The sequence below is a fragment of the Sylvia atricapilla genome, chromosome 2 (genome assembly GCF_009819655.1).
Source record: "Sylvia atricapilla isolate bSylAtr1 chromosome 2, bSylAtr1.pri, whole genome shotgun sequence".
Lineage (NCBI taxonomy): Eukaryota > Metazoa > Chordata > Aves > Passeriformes > Sylviidae > Sylvia > Sylvia atricapilla.
Genome location: NC_089141.1, coordinates 94,355,992 through 94,376,029, shown reverse-complemented (window position 1 = coordinate 94,376,029; position 20,038 = coordinate 94,355,992).

The window sequence follows — 20,038 nt, the reverse complement described above, 5'->3', positions numbered from 1 at the left end:
CTTCCTGGGCTTGGGCTTTCTTAATTCTCAACTCATCTCTCCAGTGAATAGGGACTGGGGAATGAGGATTGTGGTCAGCTCATAACATTTTGCCACTGCATGACCTTCCTCCTCACACCCTTCCCTTCCTCTAGCGTGGAGTTCCTCCCATGGGGTACTGTTCTTTGGGAATAGCTGGCTGCGACGTGTGAGCTGCCCAAGCACATCCTGCCAGGAACCTGCTCCATTGTGGGCTCCTCTCCATGGGCTGCATCTTCCTTCATGGCACATCCAGCTACTCAGGCATGTGGTTCTCCATGGGCTACAGTGTGGATGTCTGCTTGATCATGGTCCTCCATAAACTTCAGAAGAATGATTTTTTTCACAATGATATGTGTCCTGGCTTGCAGGGGAATCTCTGCTCTGGCACCTAAAGCACCTGCTCCCACTCCTTCACAGACCTGGTTTCTGCAGGGATAATTTTTTTTCTCTTTTTTCCCTTCTCCCTCACAGCGGCTATATGGTGTTTTTACCCTTTCTGAAGCATGTTATCATGGAGTTGTCACCAACATTACTGATGGGCTCAGCTTTGGCCAGGGGTGGGTCCATTTTGGAATGATTGCATCCAAAACAGAGGAATCTCCTTGTCTCTTCTCCCAAGGGCCACCCCTGTAGCTCCCCCATTACCAAAACCTTGCCATGTTAACCCAACAAAATTTGTCATTAGTGCATTGCCTAAGCTGAGTTCTCTTTCATTTCCAAGGAAAAGGCAAATGACTTATATAATAAACCGAAATAAAAAGAATTAAAGCAAGATTTTCAGTGAAAGAAAGGTTGTTTTCAGAAATTAATTGTTTGTACTGCTTCCAAATGTAACTCCTGCAAGAGTCTTCTAGGGTAGTTTGTTAATGTAATTTCTCTCAAGTAGTTTTACATGTCTTTGGTATCAAAGTTTCAACACTTCCTTTCATGCCACTCTATAGAAAATATCACAGTCAGAAAGCTTTTCAAGATAAAAAGTCATTATAAGCCAGCAACAAATAAACCATAATAAAATGACAATATATCTAATTATATGCCACTTGACTGACACATGACACACTTGTAATAAAGGTTTTTTTTATTTTCAGATTTTTAATTTACAAGCTTGTCACTTGCACTTTAACCCTTTTGTTCAGGTAGGGTAAAAAATTGCTTAAGGTTCCTCTAATTGCCAATTCTTGTTTATCAGTCCTAATTATGGATAATACCTGTATTATAAATCACACACACAGAGCAATGTGTGCTACAGACTCTAAGGCAAGTAGTGGATGTAGACTACTATGGAAGATAATGGATGGTGGATTTTAGTATCAAATACTGAAAATTTCTTTCTTTATCAGAGAAGATTTCTAATTGTTGTACATTCACAGAGTGTCACTAAGGTAAATGGTAATGGGATGGTGCTACATCCCTTTTAATCATATGGCATTCAAAGAAAGCTGATAATTAGAGAAGTGTTAAGTCATTTTATATCTGGAGGTTCATTCTTGCTGAGTAATAAAAGCCCAGACTTTTAGAAAACTGCACGTGTGCAAAGCTTCTGTGGAAGTCTGGATAAAACCCCTTTGCTGAAAAGTTTTACAAGATAGTGGTAATCAGTTTGCAGGATTCAGTTTATAGATCATCTTTGTGACCATCCAAGTTACTTATTTCATTTGCTGTTTTGGTCTTCCTAGTTGTAAAACAGTGTTCCTGTTCATACGTGGTGGGCTTGTTGCTGTGCTCTGTCATTCTCTGTGGCCAGGCTGACCCAGCAGAAGCTGAAGCTGGATGTTGCAAGGGAGCATAGGAAGAGGAAGCAGAGAGAGAGACTAACCAGAACTGGTTTCCTATTACTTTAAAGGTTTAGGGAAGGGATCTTCTTTACTGCTGTTTCTTCATAGAAAATCCCCAAAGAATGACTGGAGAATATGAGCAGAGCAAGATCATTGTAATGGCAAGGATTTGAATGGAGACACCATGACAGTTACAGTGGAGCAAGAGGGGTAATTTAGCAGCTAGCTTGTGATAGTGTTGGGAAGACCATTGGACACTGGCTGGTATCTTGAGGAAGGTAATTCTAATTTGTTAATTTAGGTTTCTCTGAACTGCCATTTATTTTGCCTGACTCCCCAAGCTGCTTCATACACTACTGGAAAAATAGTTAATCATGGATGCCTCAATGTTGTAATTTCTTAATCCAGCTCTTTGAATAGATGAACTCATGCAAAATGTTCTGCCCAGCTTTAGCTTTTGTTTGCATTGTTATATTTTGCTTTCTTCTGCAGAGAATGACAAAAATTGTGTTTTAGAATTTTTTTTTCTGGCATGGATACACTTTCCCCAGGTATGCCTCTCTGTCTCACTCCAAGAGAATAAAAAGCAAAGCGCTGTGTGATGGCAACTCTGATTGGCCACAAATATTATTAAGTGGACCAGGGCCAAAAGGAAAATAAGATACTTTATTGCTGGTCCTGGAAATATCAAGTTCCCTACTTAGCTGTTTCACCTTCATTTTACAGGCCATATTCTTCCATAGCCTTTTCACTTTAAAGCTCCCTGTTTAAATTGTCTGTACTTGAATGATTGCCTCTTGGAACATAATACTGTTGTTAAGTCTTAAAAGAATTGCAATTTTGGTTGGTCGCAAAGGGCTTTTCTGAGTAGTGCAACTCAGTGCTGAAATGCCTCTTCTTGAGGACCATTTCTGAAAGTTCTTCCTAAGCAGAGCTTTGCTCATAAGCCCTGTAATTCCAGTCTGTGGAAATTGTGTTTCATAAATCCTAACAGGATTTTTCAGAGAATGTATTTGTATTGATTAAAAACTAGGACAGATCCAATATATTAAATGGGAAGGTTACATTTTTCAGATTAAAGTACTTGATTGTAAAAATATGTTAAATATTAAATGGAGTTCTTACTGTGGTGTCCCAGAAACCCTCTCCTGGAATGTGAAGGGATGATAAACCACAGTTCATGATTTTCTCTCAGAAACTTAAAAAATTAAATGCTCAGGGAAAAAAACTAATACTAAAACCTTGTCAGAATACAATAAGGTGATTACTAAAAAAATTTATTTTTATTTTCTAACTGAAGACTTTTTAACACAAAAAATTGGTGTTTTCTTGAAAATGACAATTAATATATTAATTACTTTAAACTTAGTAGTTATCTAGAGCTTCATCTTGTAAATGTACATTTTTGTTAGCATATCAGAGAATCACAGAATCACAAAATGACACAATCAGCTCACTTGGAAAGAGCCCAAAAGGATCATTGAGTCCAACTTCTGGCCCCACACAGGATCATGCCCAAAAGTCACACCATGTGACCAAGAATATTGTCCAAACGCTTCTTGAACTCTGTCAGGCTTGCTGCTGTGACCACTTCCCTGAGGAGACTGTTCCAGTGCCCAATCACCCTTTGGGTTAAGAACCTTTTCCTAATATCCAGCCTAAACATCCCCTGATAAATCAGTCCATTCCCTCGGGTCCTGTCACTGATTGCCACAGAGAAGAGATCAGTATCTGCCCCTCTGCTTGCCCTCACAAGGAAGTTGTAACTGAATGAGGTTTCCCCTCAGTCTCCTCTTTTCCAGGCTGAACAGACCAAGTGACCTCAGCAACATGTTTGTTGCCCTTCTTTAGACGCTCTTTAACGGTTTATCTTTCTTACACTGCAGCACCCAAAACTACCCACAGCACCGGAGGTGAGGCTGCTCCAGCGCAGAGCAGAGCAACTATGTCAGCCAGAAAGTCCAGATTTCAAGCATTTCAGTATCAATGTACAAACCCAGGGTTTCAGCTGTAATCATACTTCCATGTTTTTAAAATCTCTTAAATCACATAGTAGGTTGAATCTTACTGAATATCAAATAAACAAGATCTGTAAAAGCCTCTGATAAGTGATCATATTAAAATGTTGACAGGTAAAACAATGAAACTCATTTTGCATTACAATATCTAAATCCTATAAGCAGTAAATTTAAGATAGTTTGGTGTTTGTGACTGTTCAATTTCTAATCTCTTCCTAATCTTCATTTTTTTTTTGGTTAGACTGTGGTTACAGAAGAGAAACTAGTTTCTGGACATAGCTGTAATAAATTGAGTGCTGCAAAGGTTTAATCTATTTAATACAATATGTAACTCTGTAAATAAAGTTTGTGAATCTTTAAAAATATAGATAACTTCCAGGAATTTGTGAAGACGATAGATACCTGTAACCTCTCCAGGATTTGCAGAAGGAAATCCTGCATGTAGGTGTCTTTTGTCCTAAGATTATATTAATAACTGCTGTTTCAGGAGCTGAAGCATAGTTAAATGCAGTTGTTTTTCTTTCGTTTTTATTTTTTTTTTATTTTTTTTTTTTGCCAGACGTTATATCTAGATTTAATACCTGTATTCTTTTCTGCTTGTTCTTATTAGATTAATAGGCCTTATGATCTCTGAAGATAATATTCCTGCCATGCATGGCTCTGCAAACACATTAAGGCAACTGATTGATTGTTAAAAAATTATAGCCATAAGTTCTGTGACATTAGCCTGAGCATAAGTGACTTAGTAGCAGCATTCTTTCTTCATTTCACCCAGATATTTCAGCAACAGCAACCTAGAAAATAGTTTTTACTTTTGGCTGGCATGTCTGAATATCACCACCAGTGGGCAATAACGGGCCTTTTATTATCATTTTGGAAGCTAACTGTGTCCATGAGAGAAGGAGAAGAAATAAAAAATCTTGATCACGTCTGAGAGCTAGTCCTGATCAAGTAATTCCCGACTAAAATTGGTCTGTTTATTTTCTTTGTACTGCCTTCATAGAGCACAACCCTTCCACTGTCCAGCATCAGATGGCTATATAATGTTAAATACAATCAATTCTTTATAAACTCCTCTTTCCTCTCTTCCCCTTCTTCCCATCTGAACTTAATTGAGCATTTTCATTGCTACTGCAGAAGCATTTTGAAGTGCTGAATGTGTGACAAAGCTTGTAGCCAATGCAGTGAGCTAAGCACTTCAAACAAGATAATAGCTGTTAGGGAGGCCAATACAAGAGAGAGACAGAAGGAGAGGGAAAAGTTTCATAGAGAAATTAGGTTGGGGATATGTAACTCTTGGGCAGCCTTCTGTCTGCTCCATGAATTGGCTGGATGCCAGGGCCTATAGCTGTAGATGTCACTCAATCTTTCAATCAGGCTGCTTAGGGGACCACATGTGTTGCTGCATGAGCTGCCCTACCAACTTTGAGGGTTTGCTCCTTTCCTTGGACCCCAGCTAAAGGTTCTCATCCCATCTAAAGTGTATGTAAGTGTTTATGATGAAATCATAGTCTCTTGCTACTCTTGCTACCTCTTTATTGAGCTCAACTCACAGCCCAGCTTAAATAAGGCTTCTTCTTATAATAGCAGTAGAAATACACTGACAAGCACAAAGCCCGACGAGCTCTGTGCAAACAAAGTAAGAAACGTTTTTAACTTTCAGAACAGGTAGTAACAATGATAAAGCTGTCATATGAGTAGGAGCCTTATTGCTACTACCAGCAGTTTCCAGCAGAAGTGGTATGGAACAGAAAAATGCTGAGCAACTAACATTTTTTTCACATCTCTGCAGGACAGGAGTACTGCTTAGGATAGCATGGCCGAGTACCAAGATAATTGTCATGTGTTTAGATATTTTAGTTACTCTTCCATAAGCAAGCATTTTAGTTTTTGATTTTTACAGCTTGTAATATTTCCATGGAGGATCTAAAGGCAGTAGCATCCTTTGTGGGATTGAAGTCTGAGAGAATTAAGAAATCACACAATATAAGGAATTAGCATTCAAAGGTTCTTTTGTTGGTATACTTTCCTCCCTGCATAATGAGACAAGATCAAACAGGCTCTGCAGTGGAATGTAGCTCTCAGAATAATTACTTTGGGTCTCTAACCCTATAGGATCCTAACTTTGTTAAGTACCTTCCCCTTTATTCTCACATCACCCTGACCACCTTTCTTCTGTCAATACTCAGTACTTGTGTTGGAAGGCAAAAAGGAATGTTCTCAGGGGAAGCAACAACCATGACGGGGTTAAATTTATGGCTTCAGCTGCTGGCTGCAAGTCAAGGTCCTCTTTTAGGTTGTGGGAGAGTGTCCTATTCTGCCCACATAATGCTCAGAGCCAGCTGGGCATGAGCCAAGTGAGCAATACTGGATTTTTCACTCTCATTTGAAGCTCAGAGGCATTAAAATGTATCCTTGAGAAGAATGGGGAGAAATAAATTTTCCAGGAAACCACTGAAAAAGGACTTAATTAAGGGAGCTGTGTCACTGTCTACTGGTTGTAAATGGTACCTAATTAAAGTAAATATTGGCATGTCCAGAGGTTGCATTTCAGCTTCTGTCACCCTTGGGACTGAACATCTAAACCTGGGAACTGGGAAAATGAGACAGGATGCATTTGACCCAAAAAGAGAATCCAGATAGAAATTCTGCTAATGTATAGTTTATATCTCTAGTAATGCAAATAAAGCAACAAAAGAGAGGAATAGAATATGAATTATGAAAAGGAATTTTCTCTGTGTTCCATTTAAAATGTAGTCAGCTAGGGAAAGATAAACAAAACAAAAACCACACACAAAGGAAACTCCCAAAAAACAAACTGCACAAACAAACAACCAAAAAGCCTAAAACCACCAACAAAAAAAAAAAAAAAAAAAAAAAAAAAAGGAGAGAGAGAAAAATGCTGCGTGTTCTGGTTTCTAATGTGGTTTTTTTTGGTTTTGGTTTTGTTTTTTTTTTTAAACCAGTAAACACCACTAACTCACTGAATTAGCTGAGACACCTTGTTTCAGTTGTTGTCTTAGATACTGAAATGCTTAGTTGTACATAGTTAGATGCATAATGATTTAATGCTTTAACTTGTCAATGGACAATTCTTATTTTACAGCAATACGTTTATAGTTTCCTGTTTACTGGTAAAGTTCTGTTTTAATCAATATTAAAAATGCTCTAATAAAACAACAGATATAATATGGGAGGCTTTTAAGGAGATAAGGAAGAAGATGAAGGGGATGTCAAGGAAGATTTTGCAATCAATTACTCAGAATAGTTATGTGCATATTTGTATGTGTGTTTGTCCATGAATCTTTGCAGGAGGAAAATATAGAAACAGTTGTCTCATATTAGTCATCTCATCAGTCCTAGTGTCCATCTGAATCGAAGGTGGAAAAACACTGAAAAATGTATTCAAAAATATTAATTCAAAATCTCTGAGATGTTCCTTTTGTTTAAGAAAACAGATGTGAATATTTGTGATGTGAATAATCTACATACAAATATTCACTCAGATATGCATTCACACAAGGAAATGCTGCAAAGCCATTTTGAAATCTCTATACAGGATTAATAATTGTCTGATAGGGAAATGAAACACATGATTTAGGAGATTAATTACACAGTGTGAATATCAATCAGTAGCTCCTACTATTCAAACAATAACCCCAGCTCATCCACCATCTAAGATACCCTTTTCACACAGCATTTGTCAAAAAAAAAGCAAATTGTCATTGAATGAAAATAACAAGGAAAAAGTATAATAAATATTCCGTCTTACAGAATACAGCTTCCTTAGAGTCAGTGTGAATCAGTGGAAGCTGCTGAGGATGGGCAGGCTCGGGCACACATGCTGTGCTGGGTGTGTTTTCTGCTGATCAGCATCTGGCCTGCCTGAGTGAGAGGAACACAGGTACTGTAAAGATCTTTGATCTTTCTGGGAGCACAGCTGTAACATCAATAACAAAGGCAAGCTGCTGGTGATTGACTGCAAACAAGAACATAGATAATTCAAAGTTCAGTCTAGTTGGTTCCATAAGTTACCCTCTCTTTTTTGTAGGGATATGTTAATTCGTATGTACAGCAGTAAGATCAACTAACTATTCAGTCTCAAACTGTATTCAATACTTACAAATACAAAATGCTTTAAAATAGCATTTTGTGTATATTTGAGGGAAAAGGGAACTAACCAGAAGCTTGCTTTTTGGCTGACAAAGTGAGGAGACCTTGTATGTCAAGTGGCAAGGTATAGAACACAATGCAGTGAAGGAGGCCAGCTCCTTACTCTTTGTGGTGGTAAAGCTCTGTTTGAGACTCAGAGAGAGCATAGATGATGAAACAGAGTAAGTGCCCACTGTAAAATGTTCTTGACTGAAAACAGGGAGCTATGCAGCTAGTAGAGGATTCCAACTCATATAATTACTCATCAACAAATATGTGTGGTAGGACTTTAAACCTGCTTACCAGACATCCATACTTCATTGTGATATATGCAGAAAGACATACATACAGAATTTCAGTTTAAGCAGAACAAGAATTTAGATATAGATCATTGCTTTTTATAAGATAACCAGAAGCCTTAAATTAAGAAATTGAGGATGTATTATGTGGAGAAGATGTCATCACACTTAGAATATCTGGAGAGTATAGAGATAGAAGAAATTTTTCAGAGGTCTGATGATTGTCACAAATGGAATTGTCTCCACAGGATCATGCTGTTTATGATTTTTTCATTGGTGATTTTTTTTTTCCAGGGGACTAGTCTTCTAAATTAATTTTCCCAGGAAAAGAAGCCAAGTGCCAAAACTTTCACAATTAAAAAAATTGGATATTCTGACATGAAATGTAAATTAGAAAAACAGTGTATTACAAAGCAAGGAAATGCTTTGTAGGCACCTGGGGATTGGGAACAAGACATGACATGGAATCTCACTGTGAAATGATGAAAAACTTACCTTTGAAGCACAAGTCAAAAGGGCCTGGGCTGGAATTCAGCACCCAGATCCAAACAGAAAGATATGGTACATGTCCTGTCATGATAATCCTGTTTCTCAGAAGAATAATTTACCTAGCCTTGTATACTAAGTAGGAGCTGCATTGGGTTAGCCCAGGCTGTATTGGTATCTCTTTGTCTTTGGTGGCTGATTCAGGACTGCAGGGGAGTTGGACAGGGACAACTTCATAGCACAGGGAATTATAGTTCAGAAACTTGCTTGAAGACCATCATCTGCAAATTTGCTTTGAATGTCATGAATAAGGCTATTTTATTATTTTCATTAACAATATGATTGTGAATGCAATATTATGTGCCCTTCAAACCCACTGACTAGAGTCAATCCTTCATCCTGTCCCCAGTTGTGTGTGAGAGAATTCAATCACACTTTTCCTATCTCGGTGGAGTACCCTTGACATAAGATTTACAGATGTAAGGAGGGATAAATGCTCTCCATGGCTGCTGTTACAGCTGAGCTCTTATGCTGCTGGGAGTATTAAGCTCACAGAGGGTTGAGACTGCTTCTGTGGCTTATTGGTTGTATTATCTAGAAGTTGTATTAATGTATTTTATTTTGAACAGCAACTAGATGAAAATCATGAATAATGCTTAGGGCCCCTTTCTTACTTTGAAACAGAAATAAGCATTCTAACAGTAACTGCTCTCTCCTCTGCATTGCAGTCAAAAATGCAGTTTGCAAGTACACCCTGCTGACCTGTGTAATCTGCCTGCCCGTAGGAAGATTGCTACCACTGCGACAGTCACAATGTACATGACAGGAGGGTTTCCCTGTGAACAAAACCCTGCTCCCTTTCATAAAAAATTTCAGCACCAAACTACAGGTAGCAGCACTCCTGAGTTCAGGAGCTCTACAGGTTGCAATCACTCCTTCAGCTGATGATGCCAGAGCTCAAGCAACATCAAAAGGCAAGGTCGCTCCATGAAACTGCTGATTCTTGCACTTTGACTTTTTTTTGTTGGGGGTAAATAGTAGCATACTCAGTATGTATATATGGTTAAGATAAAAGAGTAATAACTTCAATAATCTTTATCTCTACATCTATAAGCCATCTCGGAAGGATCTAAAGTCAATGAAGATCCAAAAGCCTATTCTAAATGACTTCCTACAGCCCAGCATTAAAACAAGGAAGTACTGATGTCTTTGGAAGGCTGGCCAGAAACAGAGACTGGACAGAGATAAAGTAGATATTTATTGAAAAGCCTTTAGGGTACACCTTGGGCAGGACAAGAGCCTGACCAAGGCTACACCCAAGGTGGACTAAAAATGGTCACAAAACAGACAACCAGTCACGAGGTCCTGCACTTTTATAAGTTTTGTTCCATTTGCATATTGTTGTTTAATTGTCCAGTTACAGCTTCAGGTCATGAGGTCTCATCCTTCTTTTTTCTCTCTTCAGTCCCCCATTGTTTATGTTTTTGGGCTTGAAAATTGCATTTGTTGTCCTTGATCTTCAGCAGGAAAGGATTTGTTTTGCCTACCTACCCTGTGAAGAGAGCTTACCAGGATTTAATATGAGGTTCAGAACTACACCCCTAGGCAGCACAGAACTGAAAAACATGAAAGCTAAAACTTAAGGCACCATTTCCCCCCTTTACCCACTTATGTTCTTGTACAGCCACATATTTCATCTAAACTACTGAGTGCACTTTGTACCTTCATGTCTGTGTTTGTGTGTGACATTCACTGCAGAAATACAAGAATATCTTTGCCCAGCTCAGGTGAAGCATCCATTGCTATGTTCTTCCAAAGTGGTAGACCTGTGGTTGGATAGGGACAGGCGACGAGCGGAAGATCTCGGGCTGTAACGGAGAGGAAAAGAGCATACCCCAACTCCCTCTTAAGATAAGCTATCCCTAAAAGGAATGTAGACCCTCTACTAACATGTGCTAGTACTTTTCCACTCCAACTACTAACCCGGGAAGTGTGGCAATATCCTGTCTGACGTAGTAGAAGACCCGAGAGTATATAAACTGAACTTTTTACTTAATAAACGTCTTTGCAACCGTCTACCATATTGGTACTCTGCGTCTGTTGCATGGCCCGACCCACTCATGAAAGTAAAGTGGATGTCGTGCTGTATGTCTAAATACCAAAGCCTCCACTGTGGCAGAATAAGCAGACTGCGACATAGACCTCAACCAGTTTTACTACAGATCAAATTTACAATGGATTAACTCTTTGTCAGAGTGTGTGGTTCCCATGTTGCACTTAGTAGCTTAGGATACACGAAGAGCACTGACAAATGAAGATTCTCTTCATTTATATCAGTTTTATGATATAAATGCCCACTACAGCTTTTCTTCCATCTCTAAACTATTATTACCACTTTTTTCCCCCAGAATTATTTTATGTTTTATTAATTCTCTGTGGATAAAGACTGCTACACCAGTTTTAAACCTTGCTGTTACTATACTTCAGCTTTTTAACTCAGAGGTCCTGAGCAGATGAAATTTCAATTTGCTATATCGGACTTAAGTGCAGGTAGCAGCCTTTCAGTGGCTCTTAGACAGGAGCTCATCTGGGAATGTAAAGAAGCTCCACACTGTATTTGTGATTTGGTAGATCAGTGTCACTACGTGGGTGCCAAGGTTGAAGTAACCATTTTCCATTTCAGGTAAATTGTACACTCTCCAAACATATTATGCAAACTCAGTCCTCTTGGTCTTGCTAAGAAAAGAAGAAATGATTTTTCCATTTTGTCCATGTGATTTGACTTCTCCTGAGCTGATTTATTGCAGAATATTAATCCTCTGACTTTAAGAATAAGGTAGTTTTTTACAAGAAAGTGAGTGATCTCCACCAAAAACATTTTGCGTTTCGTATTTGTCCATGGGAAAGAAAAAAGTGGCTGAGTTTCACCTGTCCAGGTGTAATGTCTGAAGTCTATTGAGTGAGGAGGACATACAACACCACAAATCGCTGCAAGACTGAAGAAATTTGAATCCAGGAAGTGTATAGAAGGATAAAACAATTTGCAAGGATGAACAAAAAAAATCTAAGAATGACAGAAGTAAAAGTCAAACCACTTGGAGAGAAACGCTATTCAGGGCATGACCTCTGCTGCTTGACTTTGGTGATATAAAAGTGATGACATTTGGGAGGCATTTTGGTTCTTACTGGCTACAGTTTCAGAAACGTTATAGAAAGTGCAGTGGTATGGCTATGGACATGTTTGGGTGCGTCAGGGGAAAATAATGCAGGAATTTGGGTGTGTCAGAGGAAAATCATGCAGAAAATAATGCAGAAAAATAACAATGCAAGAAATATGTAACCTGGGTAACTGAATCTTCTCTTCCATTCTCTCTATCATACTGTGACAGTCATATGTCTTAAACTAACCTGCAAGTATAATAGTTATGTAATTAGGCAGTAAGTAAACAACTCTTGTTTATGTAGTCATATAAAACCATGCTGAGCAAAAGCATTTAACAATCTGCATAAAATGTGAGGACATGCACAGTATTCCTCATAGCAAGCAAATCAGTGGGGGTGGAATTCACACTAAGGTGCCCTTTGTTTTCTTAATGATGACTACTTATATGTAAGGGTTTCTTTCTGTTTTTATGGTTGCTGTTTTGTTGAGAACAACATCAAAAGAGGTCTATTTTAAGACTAAAGCATGCTTTTCTCTGTCTGATACAAGAATAATAATGTGTACTAGGACTATATATTGCTGCAATGTACATTGAATAAAACGTAACAATTCTGAATGCAGCAGCTCTGCATAGTGTGACCCCACTAGGATCAGTGCAGTGGTGAACCAGTGTGGCAGTGTGCTCAGCTCTGCTCCTTTCTGCTTAAGCTAAAACAGCCAGTAGAGGACATGATGGCTGCAGCTGGCTTAAGTTGAACTTGGGGAGGACATATTACATTCCACAGCTAAGAGCTTTCAATATTTATCAACAGATGAGGGCTTGTTGAGCATGTGCCATCCAAAACATGGTTGATATGCAAATATAACTATAAATCAATGATCTTGCCACATAAATAGTGGACAGCCCAGGGTTCATTATACCCCCGTGCGTGGCCACTGTCTGCAGGCTGGGATCTTCCTTTGAGCAGGGGCACCTCTCAGGGTTACTCTGTGAGGCTGAGAGATTCCTTACCGCAACAGATTCTTGGTAAATGATCACCAGCATGCTAAACTTTGACATTTTACTTAAGTGCTATAGGTTGACTATAACACTTAAGTAAAGGGTTGACTATATTTAGAGAGGGTTGACACATAGTCCTTCAAACATAAACCATTGACCAATTCTGGGACTAAGCCTGCATCCAGCTGCACCTAAACTCCCTTTCCAGAAGCAGCTTAGAGTTCAGTGGGGCCTTTTCTGAATCTCATGGCTCGATGGGATGTCATGTTTGACCCTCCCTTCTATGCAGTAAGTAATCAGTGCACCATGCCATCAAATATTCTTAAACCACTGTGGCTTTTGCTATCAAATCACTATTTATATCAATAAATATATTGGTGCTTCTCTTTAACAAGTGAAGTGCATCACTCCATCCTCAACAATTAAGCAGCAGTAATAAACTACAATAACGCTAAATTGGTTTTGGCTCTGGAATACAAAAGTGCCTTATAAGCTGCAAGCGAAGAGACATACTCTGCTAACAAAAATGTTGGATGGACTCAGGGGCTGAGATATCATGGCTGATTTATAATAGAAGACTTCCACACACAAAGCTGTATTCAATCCTTCTCTCCCTGGAATCCATAGAAAGCAAGTTAAAAGCATGATCTGACACACAGCTGGAACCAGGCAGCAAGTTATAATATTCCCATACTTCTGAGGACTGCAATCTGACTGTTAGTAGCTTGCTGGGCATGGGTACAACAGAGGCATGCAGTTAATCTCATGTGTGAAATATATCAGTTAATTTTTGCTTAACACAAAGAGACAAAAAGACATAGCTTGACTTTTTTTTTTTTTTTTTCTTACCACCAGTGATGGCAATAAGTTATGGTTTCCAAAGAATAGCAAGGGTCAGTGACTGTATAGTTGCTCTACTAATTTGGCAGCAAAAAGTATGACAGAGGAATTTTATTTATATGCCTGGAGTGTATTGTTGCCAATAATCTGCCTAGTATGCTGGCACCTTGGGCATCTTCCACATTATTAGAAAAGTGCTTTTCTGCCAGCCCTCCTTACAGTCACTTCATCACCATGCTCAGTCATTTTCTAATGCTGTTTGATTTCATCTGTGTGAATTTAAGCTCTGTTGTCACACTTAGCTTTGCAAATCCTTTTTTGATGGCAAGAAAATTCTGCAGCATTAAACTATTTATAGTAAAAGAGAGTTTTAGCTCCTGTAATTTTTGAGAACAGATCTTTTTATCTTTAACACAAACCAATCCCTCATGCTAACATTCACAATTTGTCTTATCAAGCTGAAGATATCCAGCAAGGTCTTTGTGTAGGAAGCACCAAAAGCACATACTTTTATATAGTAATGCTTTCACAAACCAAATCTTTACCTTGTTTTTGAAGAGCATTCTCATTCTTTTTTTCTCATTAAAGAATGGAAATATTTTAAAATATGCTTTGCTCAATTATTGCTAGGAAAAATGACAGCACACTTGGACATTTCCAATTTCTTTCTTTAGCTTTATAACTTGGTGGAGTCTAGAAATTCCTATTTTCTATTCTTACCAAAGTGTTCTGAAATGTCACTTAAGATATTCCTTCAGAATGTAAATAACAGTGTAGCTTGCATCCTTCAAGCCTGAATGTTCCCATAGTATTTTGTCAATGCAACAATGTCCTCTTCTGAGCAGAAGTCTAATTAAAGTTGCTTCTGTTTTCAGGTTAAAGCCTCTTGCAACAGCTGTAGAAGAGTCAGTATTAAAAAAAAAATCAAATTAAACCCAAATATTATGATACTGTTTTTACGATTTCCTTTATCTCTGTCATAAAATTTTCATGAAGTGCTTTTTTATTTTTAGCCCTCTGCATATAACAGAAATATGATTGAAATGTCTGACTCACTAAACACAGCTTTATGTCATAGTGGGGAAGATTTTGAAAGACAGAGAAATTGTTCCTGCTTATGGAAACTGGGCAAAAAGCATCCTTTGTAATAACTTTGAAAATCTCGCCCAAGTTTCATCTTTGCTCTCACTACTAAGTGTCATGGTTTTATAGTTCTTTATAGAGTGAGGGTAAGCTAGGACAGTGAACTGATCTTTGCAGCAAGACAATCTTCTACAGACTTAAAATCGTCTCTCAGTTGTGCTGTTTGTTCCCATTTAATGATATATTTAATAATAATTGCGTGGAATCAGTTCTACTCAAGTCAGCTGAACGCTCAGAAAAATTATTGCTGTTGGTAGTGGTTGTTTTGGTTTGTTAAACATATGGAGGAAAAGTCATTTTACTGTTGCGTGGCCTCAGTGAATCCAGATGAGAGGGTAATTCACGTCTCTAAGGAGTATGAAGATTTTTCTTCTTTTATTCCCTGGATCTGAGAAGGGATGGTGTGAAGCTGAAGCCTCAGCAGCTGCTGAGCGCAGCCAGACTGTGCCTGCAGAGAGGTACAATGACCCCCCCATGTCCTGGGCCCACAGGGCAGAAACACGTTCCACACATCCACAGTGACACTATGTGTCAAACTGGACACTGACCCCTGTGGATCCCCCATGAGCGGTATATGCCAAATATCTCTGCCCAGTAGCATTACTCAGGACCAGTACTCTGCCAAGATGTTAAGCCTGAAAAACAGACCTGGCTCAAGCAAGTTTAAGGCAGGGACTGGTGGGGCTTAGCTACACAAGATGCCTCTGTTGGTCTGGTAACAAGGTCCTAAGGAGTGCTTTTTTTTTGCTAAGACCTGCCCTGCTTCCATGGCTGCCCTCTCCTCCCACTGGTATTTATGTACTGGTGTTATTTGCACAGCCTTTGCTTTCTGGTTCTGAGTTCAGTTAAGTGCATGAGAATTCACATATCTCAAGTTTTCCACAAGTTTTATCCTTCTATTCCTTGTCCTTGAGTTCATTTGGGCACCTTGGGTACTCATTTGAGGCACTTGTGGTATGTCCTTGTCTCAGTTTGTTATTATACTTTTGGATATGTAAACTATTGTAATATGAATTTAGGGGCTTGTGAAAAGTAAAAAACTGATATTTTTAATGCATCTAACTTTTTGTTACATATTAATGCTGAAATCTCCAACTATTTGTGTGGTTTACCTTATGAGAATAGGTGGCAACTTTAGGAATGACTGTATCTAATTACTTTGAGTCAGGATTTTGAGCGACTAAATACACTACACTCTACATTCCTAAAATTGTATTTGTTTCTCCAGTACTTTTAAATTATAGTTTTGATTAAAGACTTGGTTTCTCCAATAGTCCAAAAATCTAGTCACCAACCTACAAAAGTAAAGACTACGTATATGTTAGCATAATGACTCTGAACTGATATGCTCCTGTAGCTCCATAAAGTGTACAAGCTTCTGTTTCCTCGCAGGATATGGTGTGTCTAAACATATGTTAAGGGATGGCAGGCCAATGTTATAAAACACTGTGAGTGACATGACTGTGGACTGCTGCGTGCTGACTGCTGGGTTTACAGAGATAAAGGACAAGATGACATTTATCTGGGCTTGAGAAACTTTTTGAGAAAGTCCATCACAAAAGATTGAAAAGGAGTGCTAGTACACAGCCAGATAAAAAGTATTGATATAGCGTGGTTGGGTAATTAAAACCCAAAACCACTGTATAGGAATAAAAGGACATTAGGAAGACTAAAATGTTCCAATAATTCTATGGGAATTTCCCAAGGACGGAGAATAATTTTATGTTATACATAGCTAAAGAAGGTGCTCAAATGGACCTGTCAGACAATAAAATTAGTCCTTTTTTTCTATGTTTCTTTATTTATTGCCTTGTTTATCCCTTTCTCTACTGAATATAAAATCAAATAAGAAAACAGGTAAATAGCTGAAAATATGCATTTCAGTGGATGTGCTATTTTGCTGTTTGACCTTTAATATATGTCACTAGCTGATTCTGTTTAGAAAAGGTATCAAAAAATCTGTACATCTGTTTTTGATGGAATGATACTAATTTACTCCCTAAATACTGGGAAGAAATACTGTAGATTCAGACTCAGACTTCTTTGTTTCCTTAGAGGAAAGGTCTATACAGTGTTTTCATGGGGAACTCACACACACACTTCACATCAATGATTTTGGGATATAGAAGAGTTCAGTTGTGAAAACAGAAAATTTATTCAAGTTTTCTCCTGAAGTGAGAAATTTTGTGGGCTGAGCCAAACTTCGATTCTACTAAAGTCAAGCGAGAATTATGGCTTTGCCTTCAATGCTACCAGAGTTTAGCCTTGTGTGTTCATAGATCAGAAATTCTTTAAACAAACAGAGCATCATATTTACCCAGTCTACTAATCCACTTCTCTGAACCAAAACACAATTCCACTTTCCCTTTATGTTTGCTCCTTTCTCAAGCAACCGCAGCATTACAGAAGTCAGCAAACAATGTCATTCTGTTCACAGTAAACATGTTCTATTTTCAGAGAGAATGACTACAAAAACATCAGCCTTGCTCTTTATCTCTGACCATGCCAGAACAAAGTTTGAGAGCATCTGAATAAGCAAAAGCTTACATCCATTTTATTTTTTTCTTTTCACCAAGTCGTACTGGATGCAAAATGAGATTGTTCTATTTAAAATTTTTTTGTCATTTCAGGTTATAGAAAAATGACATGTATTTCATCTTTGTACATAAAATAGTCTGTATCATAATACTAGAGTAATTAAATTTTTTGCCACTTTTTTAGTTACTCTCTAAATTTTTTTTTTTTTTTTTTTTTTTTTTTTTTTTTTTTTTTTTTTTTTTTTTTTTTTTTTTTCCCTGAGACAGGATAAACTAGAGCTATAATAAACCCCTTATTAGTTGAGAAAATTTATGGTTTTGGGGAAAAAATGAATTTTCTTCTGGTGCAGAAATTAAAACTATGAACATTTTGTGAAGCTCTTAATTTATTTTTTTTTTAAATCTCTGCCTTATTTAATCACAAAACCAAGATTTCCACGGGAGTCCTTTAGTACTCACCTGCTTCTCTGCTGTCTCTCACTGCCATTAATATGATGTTGAATGCAATACACTGAGAATATTTCTTGTTGCTTGCACAATTTTTATTCTATTGAACCTTTATCAACTTCCATTAGTTAATGGAATTTTGTACATATCATAAATCAAGCCTGTGATTAAGTGATTTTAAGATACTGGACACAATGAAATTAACTGCATTAGTTTTATTTGATTGGGTAGAGCGTGTATTTGGGTATTAACATGTACCTCCTTTTTTGTAGAGGCCTTCTTTAGTTTTCAATAATCATATATAGGAGAAACTTGTTTAATTCCCTGTATAGAATTAAGGCAAAATTTTTACTGTCATTATTCTCTACCTTTTTAAGTTCCACATTTTTTTAAGAAACATGGAATTATACCTTTAGTCTTATCTTTTCTTTTTTTTTTTTTTTTTTTTTTCCTTCCAGCAATTCCTAGGCTATCCAATTATTGGCACTCATTTACAACTTGATCTTGGTTTCTTGGAAATCTTAGTATAAATCAGAATTAAACAGAAGACTCTACTTGTAAGGTTAGTCCATTTCTAGGCTATGCCATATTTAAAACTAGCAAGAGAAATACACAAAAGATTTTTATTTAATCATTGACCTGGAAGACCTTGCTGAAGAAGTCAGGAATTTTCCACCTTACCCATTTTCACTTTTTCCTGCAGTCCTATATAACCACTGTAGGAGCCTGGGCAGCAAGCAGTTAATGCATTGCTATGCCTCAAATGCTGATGGCCTTTAAAGTGGGCAACTTGGAACAGGGTATGCCTGAAAAGATGGTCTGTAAGGAGGAGCACCTTTCCAAAGACAGGTTTCCTCGTCCAGGTCCATGGTGACTGCACAACAAGCAGTGCAAGCACAAGAAAGAGGGGCAAGGAGTGGCCAAGACCAATAGAGGGGGATTGAGGCCTCAAAGACTGAGACCAGTCAAAAGATTGAGACTTCAGAGGCCCTGGATCCCTTTGAAGAAAAGCCCAGAAAACTGGACTGTGCAAGCTAACTCATTTGTATGAGGAGAGAAGCCCAGTCTCAGGGCTGGGAAAGCTTACCTATGAGATGGTGCCCACACAATGCCCAGGTGGCACTGCAGGACCCTGGGCACTCTCTCATCTAGATGGACCCTGGGCCAAGGACTGCTGATGCCCTTTCCACCGCTGTCTGATCTCCATTTCAGTTTTCTCTTTCTTCCCTCTTTACTCTTTTATCATTGTGATAATTATTAGAAGATAGGGGCAAAATATATACCAATTTCCATGCCGAGATTTAGTTTACTAACAAGACTTTGTAAGTGAGGGATTTTTTTGACCCCTTAGGCTTTCAATGTTCTTTTTAGACCACAGGCACCTAAAAATCTTGGGTCTTGCTCACAGGAGTAGGACATGACAATCACGTTTGTCACTGATTTTACATAATGTAGGAATAAGCTTACAGTCTTTCATTAGAAATAATATTCCTGTAGAAGCAATTTTGACAGTGACAGATGTATATTAATGAAGAGTGCAGTGATTGACATTGATGTAGAAGAGAACAACAAAATGAGAGAAGCAGAATTGCAGTTATTAGTAATTGAAATTCAACAATAATTAAAATATTAGCAGAATTCCCAATGAACAGAGTATTGCTGCAATGTGTGTGACTGAAATATTTATTATGATTTAAAAGATGAAGTACTGAGCATCTGTGATCCCAAAACATGTATTCTTCTTCCCCTTGTGATCATTTTTTGGAGCCCTTCTCCTCTGTAGAATCTCATTTAAATTAGAGGACAGACTTGAGCTGTTGTGTGTCTGAGGGTCTCAGTGGTGTATGTGCATCCATCACAACACATTGACTCCACTGGGACTTGCACACATTATGGATTTTGCCCTTTGACTATTATTTGTTAAACAGCCTTTTGAAACCTATCATCCCCTCCATTCATAGCTTGCCCTTTCAGAGGCTTTTGTTCTGCTTCACCTTGATTCAAACTCTGTACTTCTTAGTGAAACAAAAAATTCCAATCTAGATGATATAAAATGCTTATTTGATTCTGTATCCTTTCCTCATTAAGTAAATTAATATTTTGACATTGTATGAAAACAAAGCATTGCTTTTTCTTATGGGAAATTCTTAAAAAATT